This window comes from Artibeus jamaicensis, unplaced genomic scaffold (genome assembly GCF_021234435.1).
Source record: "Artibeus jamaicensis isolate MK-2021 breed Jamaican fruit bat unplaced genomic scaffold, CSHL_Jam_final scaffold_1019, whole genome shotgun sequence".
Taxonomy (NCBI): Eukaryota; Metazoa; Chordata; class Mammalia; order Chiroptera; family Phyllostomidae; genus Artibeus; species Artibeus jamaicensis.
The window spans coordinates 10,637,270-10,652,068 of NW_026522025.1; the positions used below are offsets into that span (position 1 = coordinate 10,637,270).

Genomic DNA, 14,799 nt, shown 5'->3' on the forward strand with positions numbered 1-14,799 from the left:
GCATTTACCAACAACCTTGCAATTCTGTGACTTGAAATATGGTCAGAGTGCGTGTTACTCAACTTCTCCTGGCTGTCTCTGCTAACTCACAGTGCACGTACGTGGTGCCCCCACCCCTGCCAGTCAAACAGTGTAAGGCCTGTGGATGCCTCTGGCATGTGTAGGGGCTTGGCTATACCTTTCATGACCCTAGCAGGGGAGGATGTACACCAGGGAACTCAGAATCAAACTACTGACTTGCCTGACTTAAAAAAAAAAGCATTGCTGCATTTTATTGGAAGTGTGGGAGTTTGGAGGTACCCTCATACTTAAACCTAAACTTGCAGGTGGTCAGCTGCTTTTTTCTTATGGGTATGTGAAGGGCATCATTTCATGACTTTGCCTAGGTCCAAGGGAACAGTTGATAAAAGATATAAATTCATGAATTATATCACTAAGAGAGGATTCTACCCTGAGCTCAGAAGGAGATTTACCCTTGGGTTCTACTAGGGTTTATCCTTGCTGGAAGGATACCTTAGGGTATATTCCTTGGAAGTTGCTTTTCTAGTTTAGATTGAACCACTTAAGTTAAATGAAGTTCCGCCCTCAGGCTTGTAAGTAAAAGAAAATCCTGGAAAGTAATAGTTTTGCTTCTACCTTGTGTAGGATCGCAATGATGGCAATTGGGCCTAAAAGCTGGGAGTGGCGTTTGACTGATGGAAGTTAGAAGTTGGGCTAATAATAAATTACATTTGTATATCAGTTAACAACTTGCAAACTGCTTCATATATATGATTTGAGCTTTATCATTGCTCACTGAGGAAGAACAGCTATTATTATTTCCACCATTATCATAAACAACATCTTTCATTTTATAGATGATGAAATGAGGCTATGAGAATTTAAGAGATTTTTTCCAAATTACTAAACTGTTACTTCTGAATCTGGGTATATGACAAGAGCTTTGTCTCCAGATCCTGTGTTTTTGCCTCTCAGTTGCTAAGCCTAGCTTCCTGAGGGCTTCCCTGTCTTTTATTATCTCATACTTGGCATTCTAGCAGAATAGATGTTTTAGAAATACACTTTTTATTTAATACTTCCATAACCAATATAGAAAATAGCACTGAAGCTATACACTTTGTTTGCTAAAATCGGCACCATTTGTGAAATAGGCCTTAGCTCCTATAAACTCCCTTAGCTCTCTAAAACTTAACTCCTATATTATTATAATAAAGTTTGCAAATCACTGCAAAGATGAAGAAACCTACTCTTTTCCTTTCCCTAACACCAGACAGTGCTAGACACATCTGGACTTTTTAACAGAAAAAAAAAATAGCCTACAGTGAAATATTCATTAAAATTTAGGTGTTTCTCAGTGAATAAATTTCTTTTAAAACTGAAAAAAGTATCTAAACAAAATTTGTAGCATTGCTATAAAATGTGTTTTTAAAGAAAAGAGTTAAAAAGTACATTCGATGGATTCTTAAACATTGGCAAAATGCTAAAAATGATTTTACTGTTATTTAGGCATAAAGCCTATTATATTGCTTATAAATATTTCCCTTATATGTAACACAGCTGAGAATTTCTGATGGGGCCATGTTTGTGCAATTACCGATTATGTAATCCTGTAAATTTTTGATAAGCAAGTTCCAAGTTTTCCTGTTCTGAAAACAAAAGCATTAAAGTCACCCAGTGTTGAAGACAAAAGGCTATAATTTTTTTAGGAGACATCATTAGATATATTTAGAATAGGTAAAAAGTCAAAAGACTAGATCAAAAATGAGAAGACTAACCCCATTGATGAAATTCACTTTCTCTGAAGCTGATTAATATAAGATCCTTTCTAATGATAACCACTGAACAAAAAAGGCCCATCATCATTGTACAATGTAACTTTTTCAATAATATGAAATAAACCAGCTTCCTGTCTACTGAGCTGCAGCTGAATAAGGATGATGATATATGACCTATAAGTGACTTCTTTTTTATATTGCCTGTACAAACCAGGTCACTACTAAATAACTGTTTATTAACTTATTTCACTGATATGATGATTTTAAGCATCTCAGGACTCGTTCATCCCTTTTCCATGTGACTCAAAAGCAGATTCTGCCCTCTGCTCTGCTGAGGTCATTCTGACCCAAATAGGGAACTGAAAAGCTGGACATGAGGATGCAAACGTAGGTACATGTGTTCCTCACTCACATACCTTGCTTTGGTTAAATAGACCCTTGACATACTTGATGGCTTGTTTGCCAAGAGCTTGATAGATCCCCAAATTGCTGATGTTACCAAGAACAAGAAAAAATACTGAGGCTAATAACTTTGAGTGGTGCTAATATACTCTGTAATAGTGGCATTTAGCACAATTAAACCTTGTAACAGTGGCTTCTTGGTTCATTTTCTGTTCACTGTCAGAGATTTTTGGTCTTTGTTGAGCATCACTGTATGCAGTTCATGATGATATACAGTCCACATATCTCGAAGGGATGTGATAATCCAGTTTGGGTAATAATCCAGTGCTGTCATCAGATAATCTTTTCACAAAAGGTGCATTTATGTAACTTTGAGAGCTTTTAACTTCTTTGGGTGCCCAATTCAGTAGTGTGGGTCCCAGTTTTTGCCTACCACCCGCACAGCTCCTAAATATAAAAACATGTGTGTCTGAAAAATACTAAGGTGCATAAAAGACTTTCACAGAAGGGTAGCTACTTCTTTTTGCTCTGGTGGCAGATAGGCAATGTGTCCTGGTGGAACACAGAGACTGTTCTCCCTAACCCTGGAAACTTGAAAAAGTTCCACCATTTCAGCTGAACTGAATAGTCACTTTAATTAAAAAAAATAAAACTAATCAATTCAACAAGACATGATTGATTGCTCAAGCAAATTAATTGACTTTGTGGCAAATGTTTAGAATAATTATTCATGTACCATCTCTGGTATCAATGTGTCGCAGCAGTCTTTAATGTCCTGCTTTGTTTTTCTGTGTATATGTTCTCTAGAAAGGAAGTTGATTAAACTTTCAAATGGCCTGTTTCTATTGTATGAACTCTATTAGTGTGCATCATTATGCCTGGAACAGAACTATAAGTAATTTTAAAATTTATGGTTAGGACAGGTAATCTATACTTTTTTCTTTTTAACTTTGCTTTAGTTGTGTTTTAAGAGCTGTTCAGAGTACAAGTTTTGGTTAATAATCCATGACAGAGCCAAAGTCAGGAAGGGATGGTCCCACAGGACCAGAGCTATATCTTGCTGGGAAAAGCTCAAGATTGAGAAATAGAACTTTGGTGGCACAGGTCAAAGGAGGATATGAACGACTTGCCCCACACCCTAATACATAATTAACCTTTATTTTGGAGAGGAAAGGTTCCTCAATCATATTAAATTAGAAATGGAATAAACCTGACTTCGGTGGTGGTTTATAAACTCTCAAATGTAATGGAATAAAGACTTAAGATCAGACATTGTATTCCATCTACACTCTGCCACTAAGAACTTTGGGACTTCAGGCATGTGGTTTATTATCTATTAACCTTAATTTTTTCAACTCTACAAAGGGCAATGATAATATATATATTGTGGCATTGTTATTAAGAAGAAATGAGGTCACATCTAAAAGTATTTAACAGTCACTGACACATAGAAGATAATAAATGTTGTTTTAGTTCTTGTTTAGCAAAAGCTTTAAGAGAAAGCTGGTGGGGATGTTTATGTGTTTCATGACTTCAGTAGTATTGGTCAAACATTTACTGTACTGTTGCTAAGTAATTAAAACACACAGGTATATATCTAAATATACATAGCTTGTAATTGAGGTACTGTTCTTTTGTTTGTAGTGAATTGTGGATTCTCACTTTGCCTCTACCTCTCTGAAAATTCTACCATGTTAAGGAAATACCATATATACACTGGGGCTTTCTTCTGATTGAAATGGAAGTTCTTCACCTCCATTCATGTGCTGACTCTAGGGCTAACCTCGTTATCTGTTTTATCCTAATGGAAACTGGGCCTTTATGAACCTCAAGTCTGCGGAGACTCTTTAGAGCACTCAGGAATGGGAAGTCAAGGAACAATTTGCCTTAACACTGTAGGAGACCAAAGCCAGGGATGGAGAATTAATTTTTCTCTTCACTTTACACATAATTTCTAAAATATGTGAACACTGTGATTTAATAATAATTTTACACCGTGCATTAAAGTATTAGAGGTTTCTTTTTAAAGCATTAAAAGGGTGTGATCTTGAAATTATCATTTCATGAGTCATGGTGTGTGGATATGCCTTAGATTACAAACCTTAGTTTTTTTAGAATTTTATTTATGTATTTATTTATTTTCTTAAGAAACGTGAAGACTCTGCCATTACTGGAGAGATTAGACCCACCTGCTCTTTATCCTCTCTGTGGGGGTGGGACTCAGATTGGTTAGAAAGCCCACAGCAGGAAACCTTTTCCCTTGAAGTGTCCCAGTTATGGTGGTGAAAATTAGGAATCACATATTGCCAAAGAGCTGGACATTGGCCACTTTGAGGAAATCCTACAAATAGGGTCTAAGCAAATTCTTTGTTGTTGAATTGACTCATCATGATATGCTCATAGCTTGAAGTTATCAAACTTGCAAGTCGAAGGTAGGGTTGTATCTGCCTTGATAGAATAGTTGTTTAGCCTTATTGGATATATCCTGAAACATGGAAGTTTGTTCGTATCTATTATATTTTAAACATTGTTAGTAATATATTCACGGCACCACTGAAAAGTCTGTTTTAGTGGTGTTTGCCATCTCAGCCAGCAGGTTACTTTTGTTTTGAGAACAATTTAGATGCCTAGTATAATTCTTCCGTAAGAACCATTGTGTAGTTCTTATGGTTTCTGTATACTTGCCCTCAAATTTTTATTCATTCACTTTATTCATCTGGTATGTAATCATTGTGCAACTATTATGTGCAAGACACTGTTCTGTGTTCCAAGTATTATTTCATTGCTTTAAGAGTACACATCTGGACAGTGTTTTGGAATTAGTAGATGTATTTAACCCAAGGAACAGATGAGAGACAACAGTAAAATTCAGTACTTTTGTCAGTGTTCAAGCATCAAAAATGATGAATATCAGTAAGAGAAATAAGTCTGGGATATTTTTTCTTAACCACATGATCCCTCACTGTTTTACATCTAACATACATTATAGAGTGTTTGTAGTAGAATTGCTGTTTTTTCTAAAGCTATCTTTAGATGATTATTTAAAGGGTTTTGAATTTTTAGGGGATTTAGAAGGATTTTGCTCACTTGACTAGAAATTTGGTGTCTTCATTGAAACTTGCAAACCAAACCAGACAACTTTGGGTTCTCATTTATCATTTAAAATGTCAGACATAACCGTAAAAAAAGTCCATTTTGTCCTAATTTTGCACATTCAGTGTATTGTGTTTAAATTTTTACTGAATGAGACTGACTTTACCTGCTTCTTATGAACTCTGTTACAGATAAGTTACTTATAAAAACTACTGAGAGCCCTGGCTGGTGTGGCTCAGTGGATTGAGCACTGGCCTGTGAACCAAAGGGTCACCAGTTCGATTCCAGGCCAGGGCACATGCGTGTGTTGTGGGCCAGGTCCTCTGTATGGGGCATGTGAGAGGCAAACACATACTGATATTTCTCTTCCCCTCTTTCTCCCCCCTTCCCCTTTCTCTAAAAATGAATAAATAAAATCTTTAAAAAAACTATTGCAAGAACAAACTGAGCCTAATGATAATATACTTTCAACTAGAAGCATTAACTAAATTATGTATGTACCCTTGGGCGAAGTCACATAATCTTTCCTGTGCTCAGTGTACGTCTAGGCAATTTTTAAATTTTAAGAGTCTTCCTTCTACTTAATTTTTCCATAAGAGAATTTCATGGTAGTAACCTAATAACAACCTATACCCACTGTGTCTCTAACATGTCTTCCTTGTAGCATTTGGGAATTTAGTATACTTTAGCAGCTAGTGATTAGCACTAGAACACAAAAAATATTTGCTAACATTTCCAAAATACATTTACTACTAGGATTGAATTTCATTTCTAAAATGTATTTACCACTAGGATTGAATCACCACTAGGAGTAATTTAAATGCCCAGAGCACAAGTGCCTGGTGTCTTAATATCTTTGTGAAAAATAACAAAAACTTACTTCTGTTTATTATTGTAGGATTTATCTGCCACCATCATAATGTACATCCTACATCCCAATAAAAAGACAATAAATCATCTTGGGGAAAAAATGTAAATCACCTAAGAAAAACCATTATTAAATTTTCCTTTTTTGGGGGGTTTAGCCTTCCAAATTAAATATATGTATGTGTTCTTAAAATCCTTAAAATGTTACATCACAGACATCTTTTTCTGTCATTTTATAGTCTCATACCACACCATTTCAATAGCTACATTATATTTCAGAATGTGGATGAATTATTCCTTGTTAAATCAATTCTACATTGGACATTGAGTTTGCAGGATTTTGCTATTATAATTACTATGGCAGTTAATATCCATGTGTAAAACCACAATTGTGTCTTTATAAACAATCCTTATAAAATTTTTGCAACATTAACTTGAGATTTAAAAGCATTTTTAGACAAAACTAAGTAATAGGGGATTGGTTCATTCCTCCTTGTATACTTTCTTATTGTTTGAACATTTTGTAAAAGAATTATTTTTCAAACTAACCTTAATTATTGGGTTGACCAAAAAGTCTGTTTAGGTTTTTTTTGTATAATAAAAGACACATTTTTCATTTTCATGAATAACTTTATTGATTTGGTATTTTCAGTATATTGGCTATTTCCTGCATGGTAAAACATTGATTGTTTTCAATTTGTGTCTCCATTTGATGTCTATCAACTTCAACTGGTCAACCCTACTGTGGAGCATCAACCAGTGAGAAATCTCCAGCACCAAATTTTGCAAGCCATTTTTAACTTGCTCCATCAGTCACAGCACCTTTTCAATACACTGCACAAATCTTTTTTTGTGTTTCTGTTATTTTTTACCATTCTTGAAATAATAAAGTATAATATGCCAAAAATGTTGAGTATTTTCTTCCATCTTCAATATTAAAATGGCTACACAAAAATTCACCAATTCTGATAATTTTTTAAAATTCACACTGGTATGACAGCTGTCACAATACAATCTAACAAAATTTTTTCAAATAAAGTTAAAGACAACTAAGTGCTACTAGAGCCATCTTATGGGAAAAAAAAAATGAACTTTTTGGCCAACACATATTTTTAAACTACTTTAAAACATTTAAAAGCAATGTCATTTTGATGTGTTGCATGAGTAACCTAGTTATTAAGCTTATAGTTATTTTATGTTTAATAAAATACTAATCTCACATTGCTTTTACTAATAGAACAAATATAACAGCTTCCATTTGCAGGTGGGTTAACTAGGGCATATTCCATTGGCATTTTCTACCAATAGTATGGAGACATGCTTTAAGCCACTGTCTCTCTGGCGATGAGAAGTGAAGAATTTGGGGGGTCTTAAGGAAGAAGAGGGACCACAAATCCACAATGTTAGGGTTTAGACTGCTTAAATAATCTTTTACTTCCTATTTGTTTTCAAAACCTATGGGATTTTTAACTTGTGTGTATGTGTATGTGTGTTTTCCCTGCCCAGATGCCTCTGTATCCATCAAAGAATATTTTAAATGCCATTGGGATACTTTAACCCATCCCCTCCAATTTGTGGGTTTGTGGGCTAGTCCAGCAGCAGGCTTTGGAGAAGTTACTTGCTACCTTATTATAACGTACTTAAACTCAATAGCAATTCAGGCTTTACTGGGTATTTACCTAATTTATTGTGGCAATGCGGTATTTAGACCACTGATTAAGTGAAGTCAGTCAGTATAGTTAAAAGAAATTAGAGACACTATCATTGCTAAATCACTTTACAATTCAAAGAAGAATTGTAAACATATGAATCCATTTAATTATAATAGTGCCAATTATAAGAGAAATTGTAACGCTGAGAACAGTGGCTTTTATGTAATCATAATAATGGCATGTATTTATCTTGGTTTGGCAAGTTAGGCCTTTCTTTAATACTTGGCTTTGCCTAAATAGAATGTGGTTTGCTGAAACCCACAATAACCCCCACACCCTCCAATTCGTTATTGCAGAAAATACTGAACAATAATCATGCGGTATGAATGATTAATGTATGCATGGGTTAGTAAGTATCTCTGAGGTTTAAAAAGTGTTTATTTACATTCTTCTGTTGCATGAAGGTATAAAACAAATAAATACAAATCCACACGTGTTAAATATTCCCATCCCTTTTCATGCAAATATTTGAAGCCAGTGCAATCATAGCTTTTTTAATTCTGTTCTGAGCTTTTAGTTTTTGTTTACCCAATGCATATCCTTTAATTATATTTCAACTGTTGTATTTGATATGTAATCCATTTTTAAATTCACAAAGCATTTTGAATATAGCTCACCTAATATACAGAAATAATTAATTTAATAATATTTGAAGATTGGCAAACTTATAAGGTCGTGTTCAAATAATACCTATTAGAGCAACACTTATTTGAAGACCATATGTAAAAAATTACATTCTCTGTTTAATACTATTATTATTGAGGAAGAGGTGCTATCTAGTGGTACAAATAAAATTGCTGTGAAATTGGAACATCTCTACACTTTACTCTTAAGGCTTTTATTTCTGTTTCCTGCTTTCAGAAAGGTAACTCACAGCAGTCCCACCATGTGCAATTACAAAAGTGAAGAAAATCCCACTGTCTAAGCAAAGAAGGAAGGAATTTAAGTTTAAAGACCAAACTTACTTTTAAAAATTCAGATAGGTCTTTATTTTAAGAATAAGTAGGCCTTCTGTGGACACTATGAATTCATTGTAAAAGCTGTACATTATAAAACATCAGAAATCCAAACTGGTGAGTTTTTCTAAGACACAACAAAGTAAAGATAAACAAGTGGTAGATTTAAAAATTTGACATCCTGAAAGGGTTAATATTTTTATTACTTGAAATTTGATATAAAATTGTCAGCAACCCATGACATAGTTGGGAGTACTTGATTATTCTTTTCTCAATAACTAAGAGTAGCATACAGTTAATTTCAGCGCTGTAATTGAGCAATGCATTCTGGGAAGTTGAAAAGCACTGTAAGATGAGGAAATGTTTTAGGGACTAATCATGAGAAGAAAGGAGCCTTTCATGGCCCGAATGATGCTGTTGTCAGAGCTAAAGGCAGATAATGATTCGGTAATAATGGCACATTGTGGATATTTAAGCTGAAAAGATTTGGGCAAGTGAACAGACATTGTTGGTTTGTTAAAACTGAACAGTTGGTCTTTGGGCTTCAAAAACACTCTGGACTCAGTAGAACATTTTTATTCAAAATTATTCCTAAAACTAGACACTTTTTTAAAAAAGTTATATCAAACACCATTGCTATACGAAGTTTTTAAATGATTTACTTGTTTTAATTTTTACTCTGAAAACTGATGGTGAGGGCTTTCTCTCATTGCAGAGAAGTTTAAAAGTTTCATGTGTTTCCTCTTACATGTCTTTTTAATTTAGTGGGCAGAAGCAATACCTTTAAAGAACATTCTCATAGTAATGATTTAAAATATTAAATATAAAGGCAAGAGTGTCAGATTGCAAAGAAAGTGAAGTAATTTGCATTTTCTTTCTAAGGTTTCCATTACACCCTTAAGAGTCTTGCAGCTGGGTTTCTATGTACCTTGTCTTTTCTGCTCATTAGTATATTTTCAACCTGTTTATTTTCGTGTTTGAAACATCTGTTAAATGCAGATTTATGCAGCTCTAGTTACCTGTTTTGGGGTGAATGTTTTCAGAAGCTTATGGTTTGAGTCCTCATAGCTTCACTTTAACTTGAGTTTGAGAACTAAGCTTTCAGCCAAGAGTAGTATATTTTAAAACTTACTAACATTAGTGGTGGGTTTTTAGAGTGGGTAGCACATCTGGTAAAAAGCTACACCTTTTTTCGCGAAAGCATAGGTAACACACTGTTATATAGAAGTAATACTTTTTAAAACTGTAAAATCTGATTCAATGAGAAAACTTTTTACAGTAACTTTTAGGACAGAATCCAGCCTTTAAATAGGTAAGATATGTATATCTCCAGTGAGCTCTCATTTATTACATATATGCCTCAATGACATAAATAATTCCAAGTCTGGTATTTCTTTTATAAATATACTTTTCATGTGCAGTTTTACACAAAGAGTGAAATGAAACAGATTTCTGAGGCTATACAAATTTTTTTCTTGAGTAAAAAAGATTACTTATTAAAAATGGCTTCATAGTTTAAACCAAAATAACTTTTTTTTTGGGGGGGGAAGGTTTCTTCTCAGATCTTTTTTCGAAGGGAAAAAATGTTGCCAAATGTTTACACTAACATTTACTTTCCCATATGCTTTAAATCTGTGTATTTGTTTAAGCAAATATTTCCTTTTAGAACTGCTTAATATTTTAATGGAATTTTTAACAGCCATTTAAAAAAATTAAGTTAAATAAAATCACACTATTTAAAGAACATTTTCTTCAGGAGTTTGAACCAAGAAATAAACCTTTTCTTACCAGTAGTTGAGACTAGTCTTAGGAAATAGGCAGAGTCCAGAAGCTAAAATAAAACAGAACAAATGTTTATCAGGAAAATGTGCTGTGATCCAGGCAGATTCTTGTCTCATTTTTCTAAAGTGACTTTTATGAAAGGTACCCCACACAGCTATGAGCAGAAGAGCCTTTCCCTCTCTGCACTTATGTAAGGAAACATAAATTGAATTTTGATGTTCTATCTGTACAAACTTAAACCTTTTCAAGACTGACAGTAGGAATTGAGACCATAAAATGAGACTGTTTACTTGGAAGCTCCATAAAAGTTACCTTATTTTTAGAACATAAGATAAACATTTGAAATTGTATTTAAAAAAATATTCTGATAATCACTTTTTGACTTTTTCTCAGATTCCACATAATTCCAGAATTGTTTGTTCTAATTTTTTTCTCTGAGAGTATGAATTTTTTGATAGTAAGCATTAATTTTATTTAGAAGGATAGTTATTATCTCCCACCCTTGCTCTGTATTTCTATTTATTCAAATTCATATTGTTTTACCAGACAACTCAGTGATCAAAATCAAAGGAATCAAGGTTAAAACACTATTAACATTTACTCTGAGATTTTTTGAAGATATGAACTAAACCTTCTTCAGAACAGCCTTCCAGGAAAATTAGCCTTGAATTTTGTTAACGAATAATTTAAAGCCCACCCATATTTAGAAACAAGCCTGTTTAAAAACTGGCCTCTCCACTTACAAATTATCGGATGGTTCTTGCCTAATAATATATATTAAAAAAGCTTGAGTTAGATCTTTTGTGGGGAGGATGAGGAACTTTTACTGCTGATGAATTGCATTTTATTTATTGAGTTATGAAACCATGTGCTCAGACAATGTCTTTAATTGAAAAATTATTCAAGAATTTTAATTAGTTTTTTAAAAAGATTTGAATTGATTATCTTGAATTCAGCTTTTCAATGTAGCTTTAAATAATTTTACTTAACTCTAACTTTTGAAAGCCTCAAATTTATACCAACAAAAATACATTTTTTCAATACTTGAGTCTTGTGATATGCTCCACGAAGAAAGGGTATTATTATTTTTTGGAGAGATATTTGAAATATAAATGCACGCTGCTGTACCTCGTGGAGAGTCAAAATGCACATTCGTATATTAAAGTGTCTGAGATCTGAGAACTTTGGCCTAGCAACGTCCAAATTTATTAGTGACACCCTTTTTTGCTTGTAATCACTATTATACCCTTAGTTTTTTTCTCTGCATTTAAGAAACAGGATTTCAGTCTTTTTGGTGTAAAAATCATCTTCATGCTCTGTAGGAGTCCTTAAAAATGAGTAGGTGCCAGTCTCCATTTGGGTACCAAGTGCCCCCCGGAGAGGGACTGAATCTCAGACGTAATGCTGCTTGATTCAGTCGTCCCATCTCCTCTGCACATCCATCCAGTCCATTGCAATTTACTTTAAGTACTTTAAACTGTGTCCTTGAAAGACAGATTTGCCTGGAGCTATTCCAAGTTGGCAAAGGGATGTTCTAATAAAGGTCTAAGTGGTACTACTTGCTGATCCAGAGGAGAAGGTAAGAGTAGTGACAATGTGATGCTACAAGGGTAATTTCATATGGCTCTGAAGTTCATATGTAAAAGGTCTTTCTTTTCACTCCATAATTTTGAGAATTGGAGAGATTTGTTAATGAAGCTCTCTTTTATTCTCTTATGTCTAACCAAAAAATAGACTTTGAAAAAATATTACCTTTAAGACCCATGACATAGGACTCCATTGAACACTTTTGCTTTAATTTGCCCTATTCTTTTAAAAAATGTTATTATTTCTTAGTTTTTAATTCACAAGAAGGAAATTGATTTAAAGGTTTTAACCTAAACCTCAGTAAATAATCAATGTAAAACCATTACCTGAATTTTTATGTACTTAGTATATTTTTGTGTGGGGAAAGAGATGAAGCAACTGTAGCAGGAAATTTTATTTTTCATCAGTGAAAAGCAGTTTGCTGTTCTCATCTAGATTGACATCTTCAGTATTTGTTGAATAAGCACAAATGATTCTTCATCATAATATGTTTGCATCTAAAAAATTTTAGATTTGTTAATATCTGAGGCCCTCCTTAGTAGGAGAGATGAATTTATTTCAGTGTTGGAGCTGTTAACTGACTTAAAAATCTTAAAAAAAAAAAACAGAAACAAAAAAACAACAAAACCCAGAAACCAACCACAAACCAACTTTATAATCTTCTTACCAAGTAGACTATAGCAGTTTCAGAGGATTTAGCATAGTCTATTAGATAAATGCTTACAATTTTCAAAGACATAAACATGCATTTAAAAATTGTTATATCTGAAACAGGATCTTAACAATAATTCATATAATCTAATTAGCTAATGTATCAGTTGTTAATACTTCTAAGATATCCAGTAAACTAAAATGACATGTTGGACACCCAGCAAACATGTGACAGAAGAAAATTCAACTCCAGCAGGAAAATAGTATTTGTGGAATATTTAATGTGCTGCTCCAGTAGCATTACAGGAGATTAGTGACCAGCTGGGGTTATTAAACCTCAAGTTTGCCTCATGCTATCAACATTAGGCAGCCACTTGGTAAAGCCTGGAAAGTAACATGTGCCTCAACAGTTAGCACTTAGAGACTGCATTTTAACAAGTCTCCAGATATGTATTTACATGATAGACCATACTAACACCTTTTAGTGTTATCTGTCAATCAAAATTTAATAATGTTCCTTGATAAAATGTATCTGGTATTCATTTCCATTGTTATCCTACTTATTTTGCATTTTTATATATTCATTAAAAATCCATGATCACCTGACCTCCTGGCAGCCTTCCGTAAACTTCACCTTAATTCTGCTTCCCAGGGATTGCAGGGGTCATTTTAACCCCCATGAAATGAAAGGTCCAAATAATTGAGTCCAAAGACTTAAGAAGGGATCTGCAAAGTCTTCCTTCAAAAAAGAAATGCTTTAGTTTATGCGTTTGGCAACCACCCATCTCATCGTTTTATTTTTATTTTTGGTAAAAGGATTTTACATCAAACAGATATTATTAAAAGATTTTATTTAACACTCAGATGCATTTTGCTCTAAAATGAATGCTTGCTCAAGAGTCTAAGAAGGCTTCATGGGAAGAGCAGAGCAATCTAAGCCATATGTATTGGGCAGGTTGCCAGTTGTTTGCCAATATGCCCAAGCCACCTGGCTGTGCATTCAGCCAAGTATGCCATTCCGACCAGCCAGCTTTAACCTCCCGGCTGCTTTTCAGTGCTTAGGGAACTCCAAAGGCCTGGGAGCTGCGCTTCATTTTTCCCATGCCAATAGTTTTCACTCAAGACAAACTACACAGCCATACTGACCGGTAACTCACAAACACCCATTTTGAATGAGCTCTCCTTTTGTTTAAAGCACCATTCACTGATGTTGAACCAGTGCCATGAGATGAGTCTGGAGATAGCAGACTGAAACCTTTACCCATATGCCATAGACAGACACTTTGACTGACAAGCAGCATTTTACTCCCAAGATTTCAGAGAGAGGGTTTTGTGATTCTGGTTTGCTGAGATTTGGATAGACTTTATTTGCCTCTGGTTTCAATTTTTATTTGGGGTGATTCTAACTTTTAAATGTTTGGAAATGTTCATTTGGTTTTCCTTTTTTGTTTAGTTTAGAAGTTGGTTGTGCTGTTTCATAATTTTATCAAGCCTGATTTCATAATCTTTGGCAATCTAGGCCAGGAATTGTGTGGGGCAGGCAACCTTAAAATTGTTGGTGGAACCTTGAAGACTGATTTGTTCTTTCTAAAACTTACAATAGAAAAAGTTTTACCTCTAAAAGGTGGTATTCCTTCTCTGTATAGCTTCATGAGACTTAAATAATATGCCTTACTTCCCTTTTTGCATTGGCTCCCAAGAAATTCAAAGATAAATTTAGTTTTTCACCTCAGAAAATATATCATTCTATGTTTAATCTCCACAACTTCTTTATTAACCTCTATTGTTTTGCTTCATATTTTTTCTTTTATGGCCTTAGATTTACATGTGTGTGTTTGGGAAGAGCAAAGCAATCTAATAATAATCTGTGTATTTAAATGTATACAATTAAATGTATGCATTTAACATATGTTTCTGAATCATCTCGAATCATTTTTGAAAGGTAGATGTAATAACTGGTAGATAAGTATAAAT

General features: G+C 33.9%; 1 protein-coding gene across 4 annotated transcripts in view; it reads left to right on the plus strand.

The window, feature by feature from the left end:
• Window positions 1-14,799, plus strand: part of NFIA (nuclear factor I A) — a 369,636-nt gene that overhangs the window by 142,219 nt on the left and 212,618 nt on the right. The window lies entirely within an intron of this gene.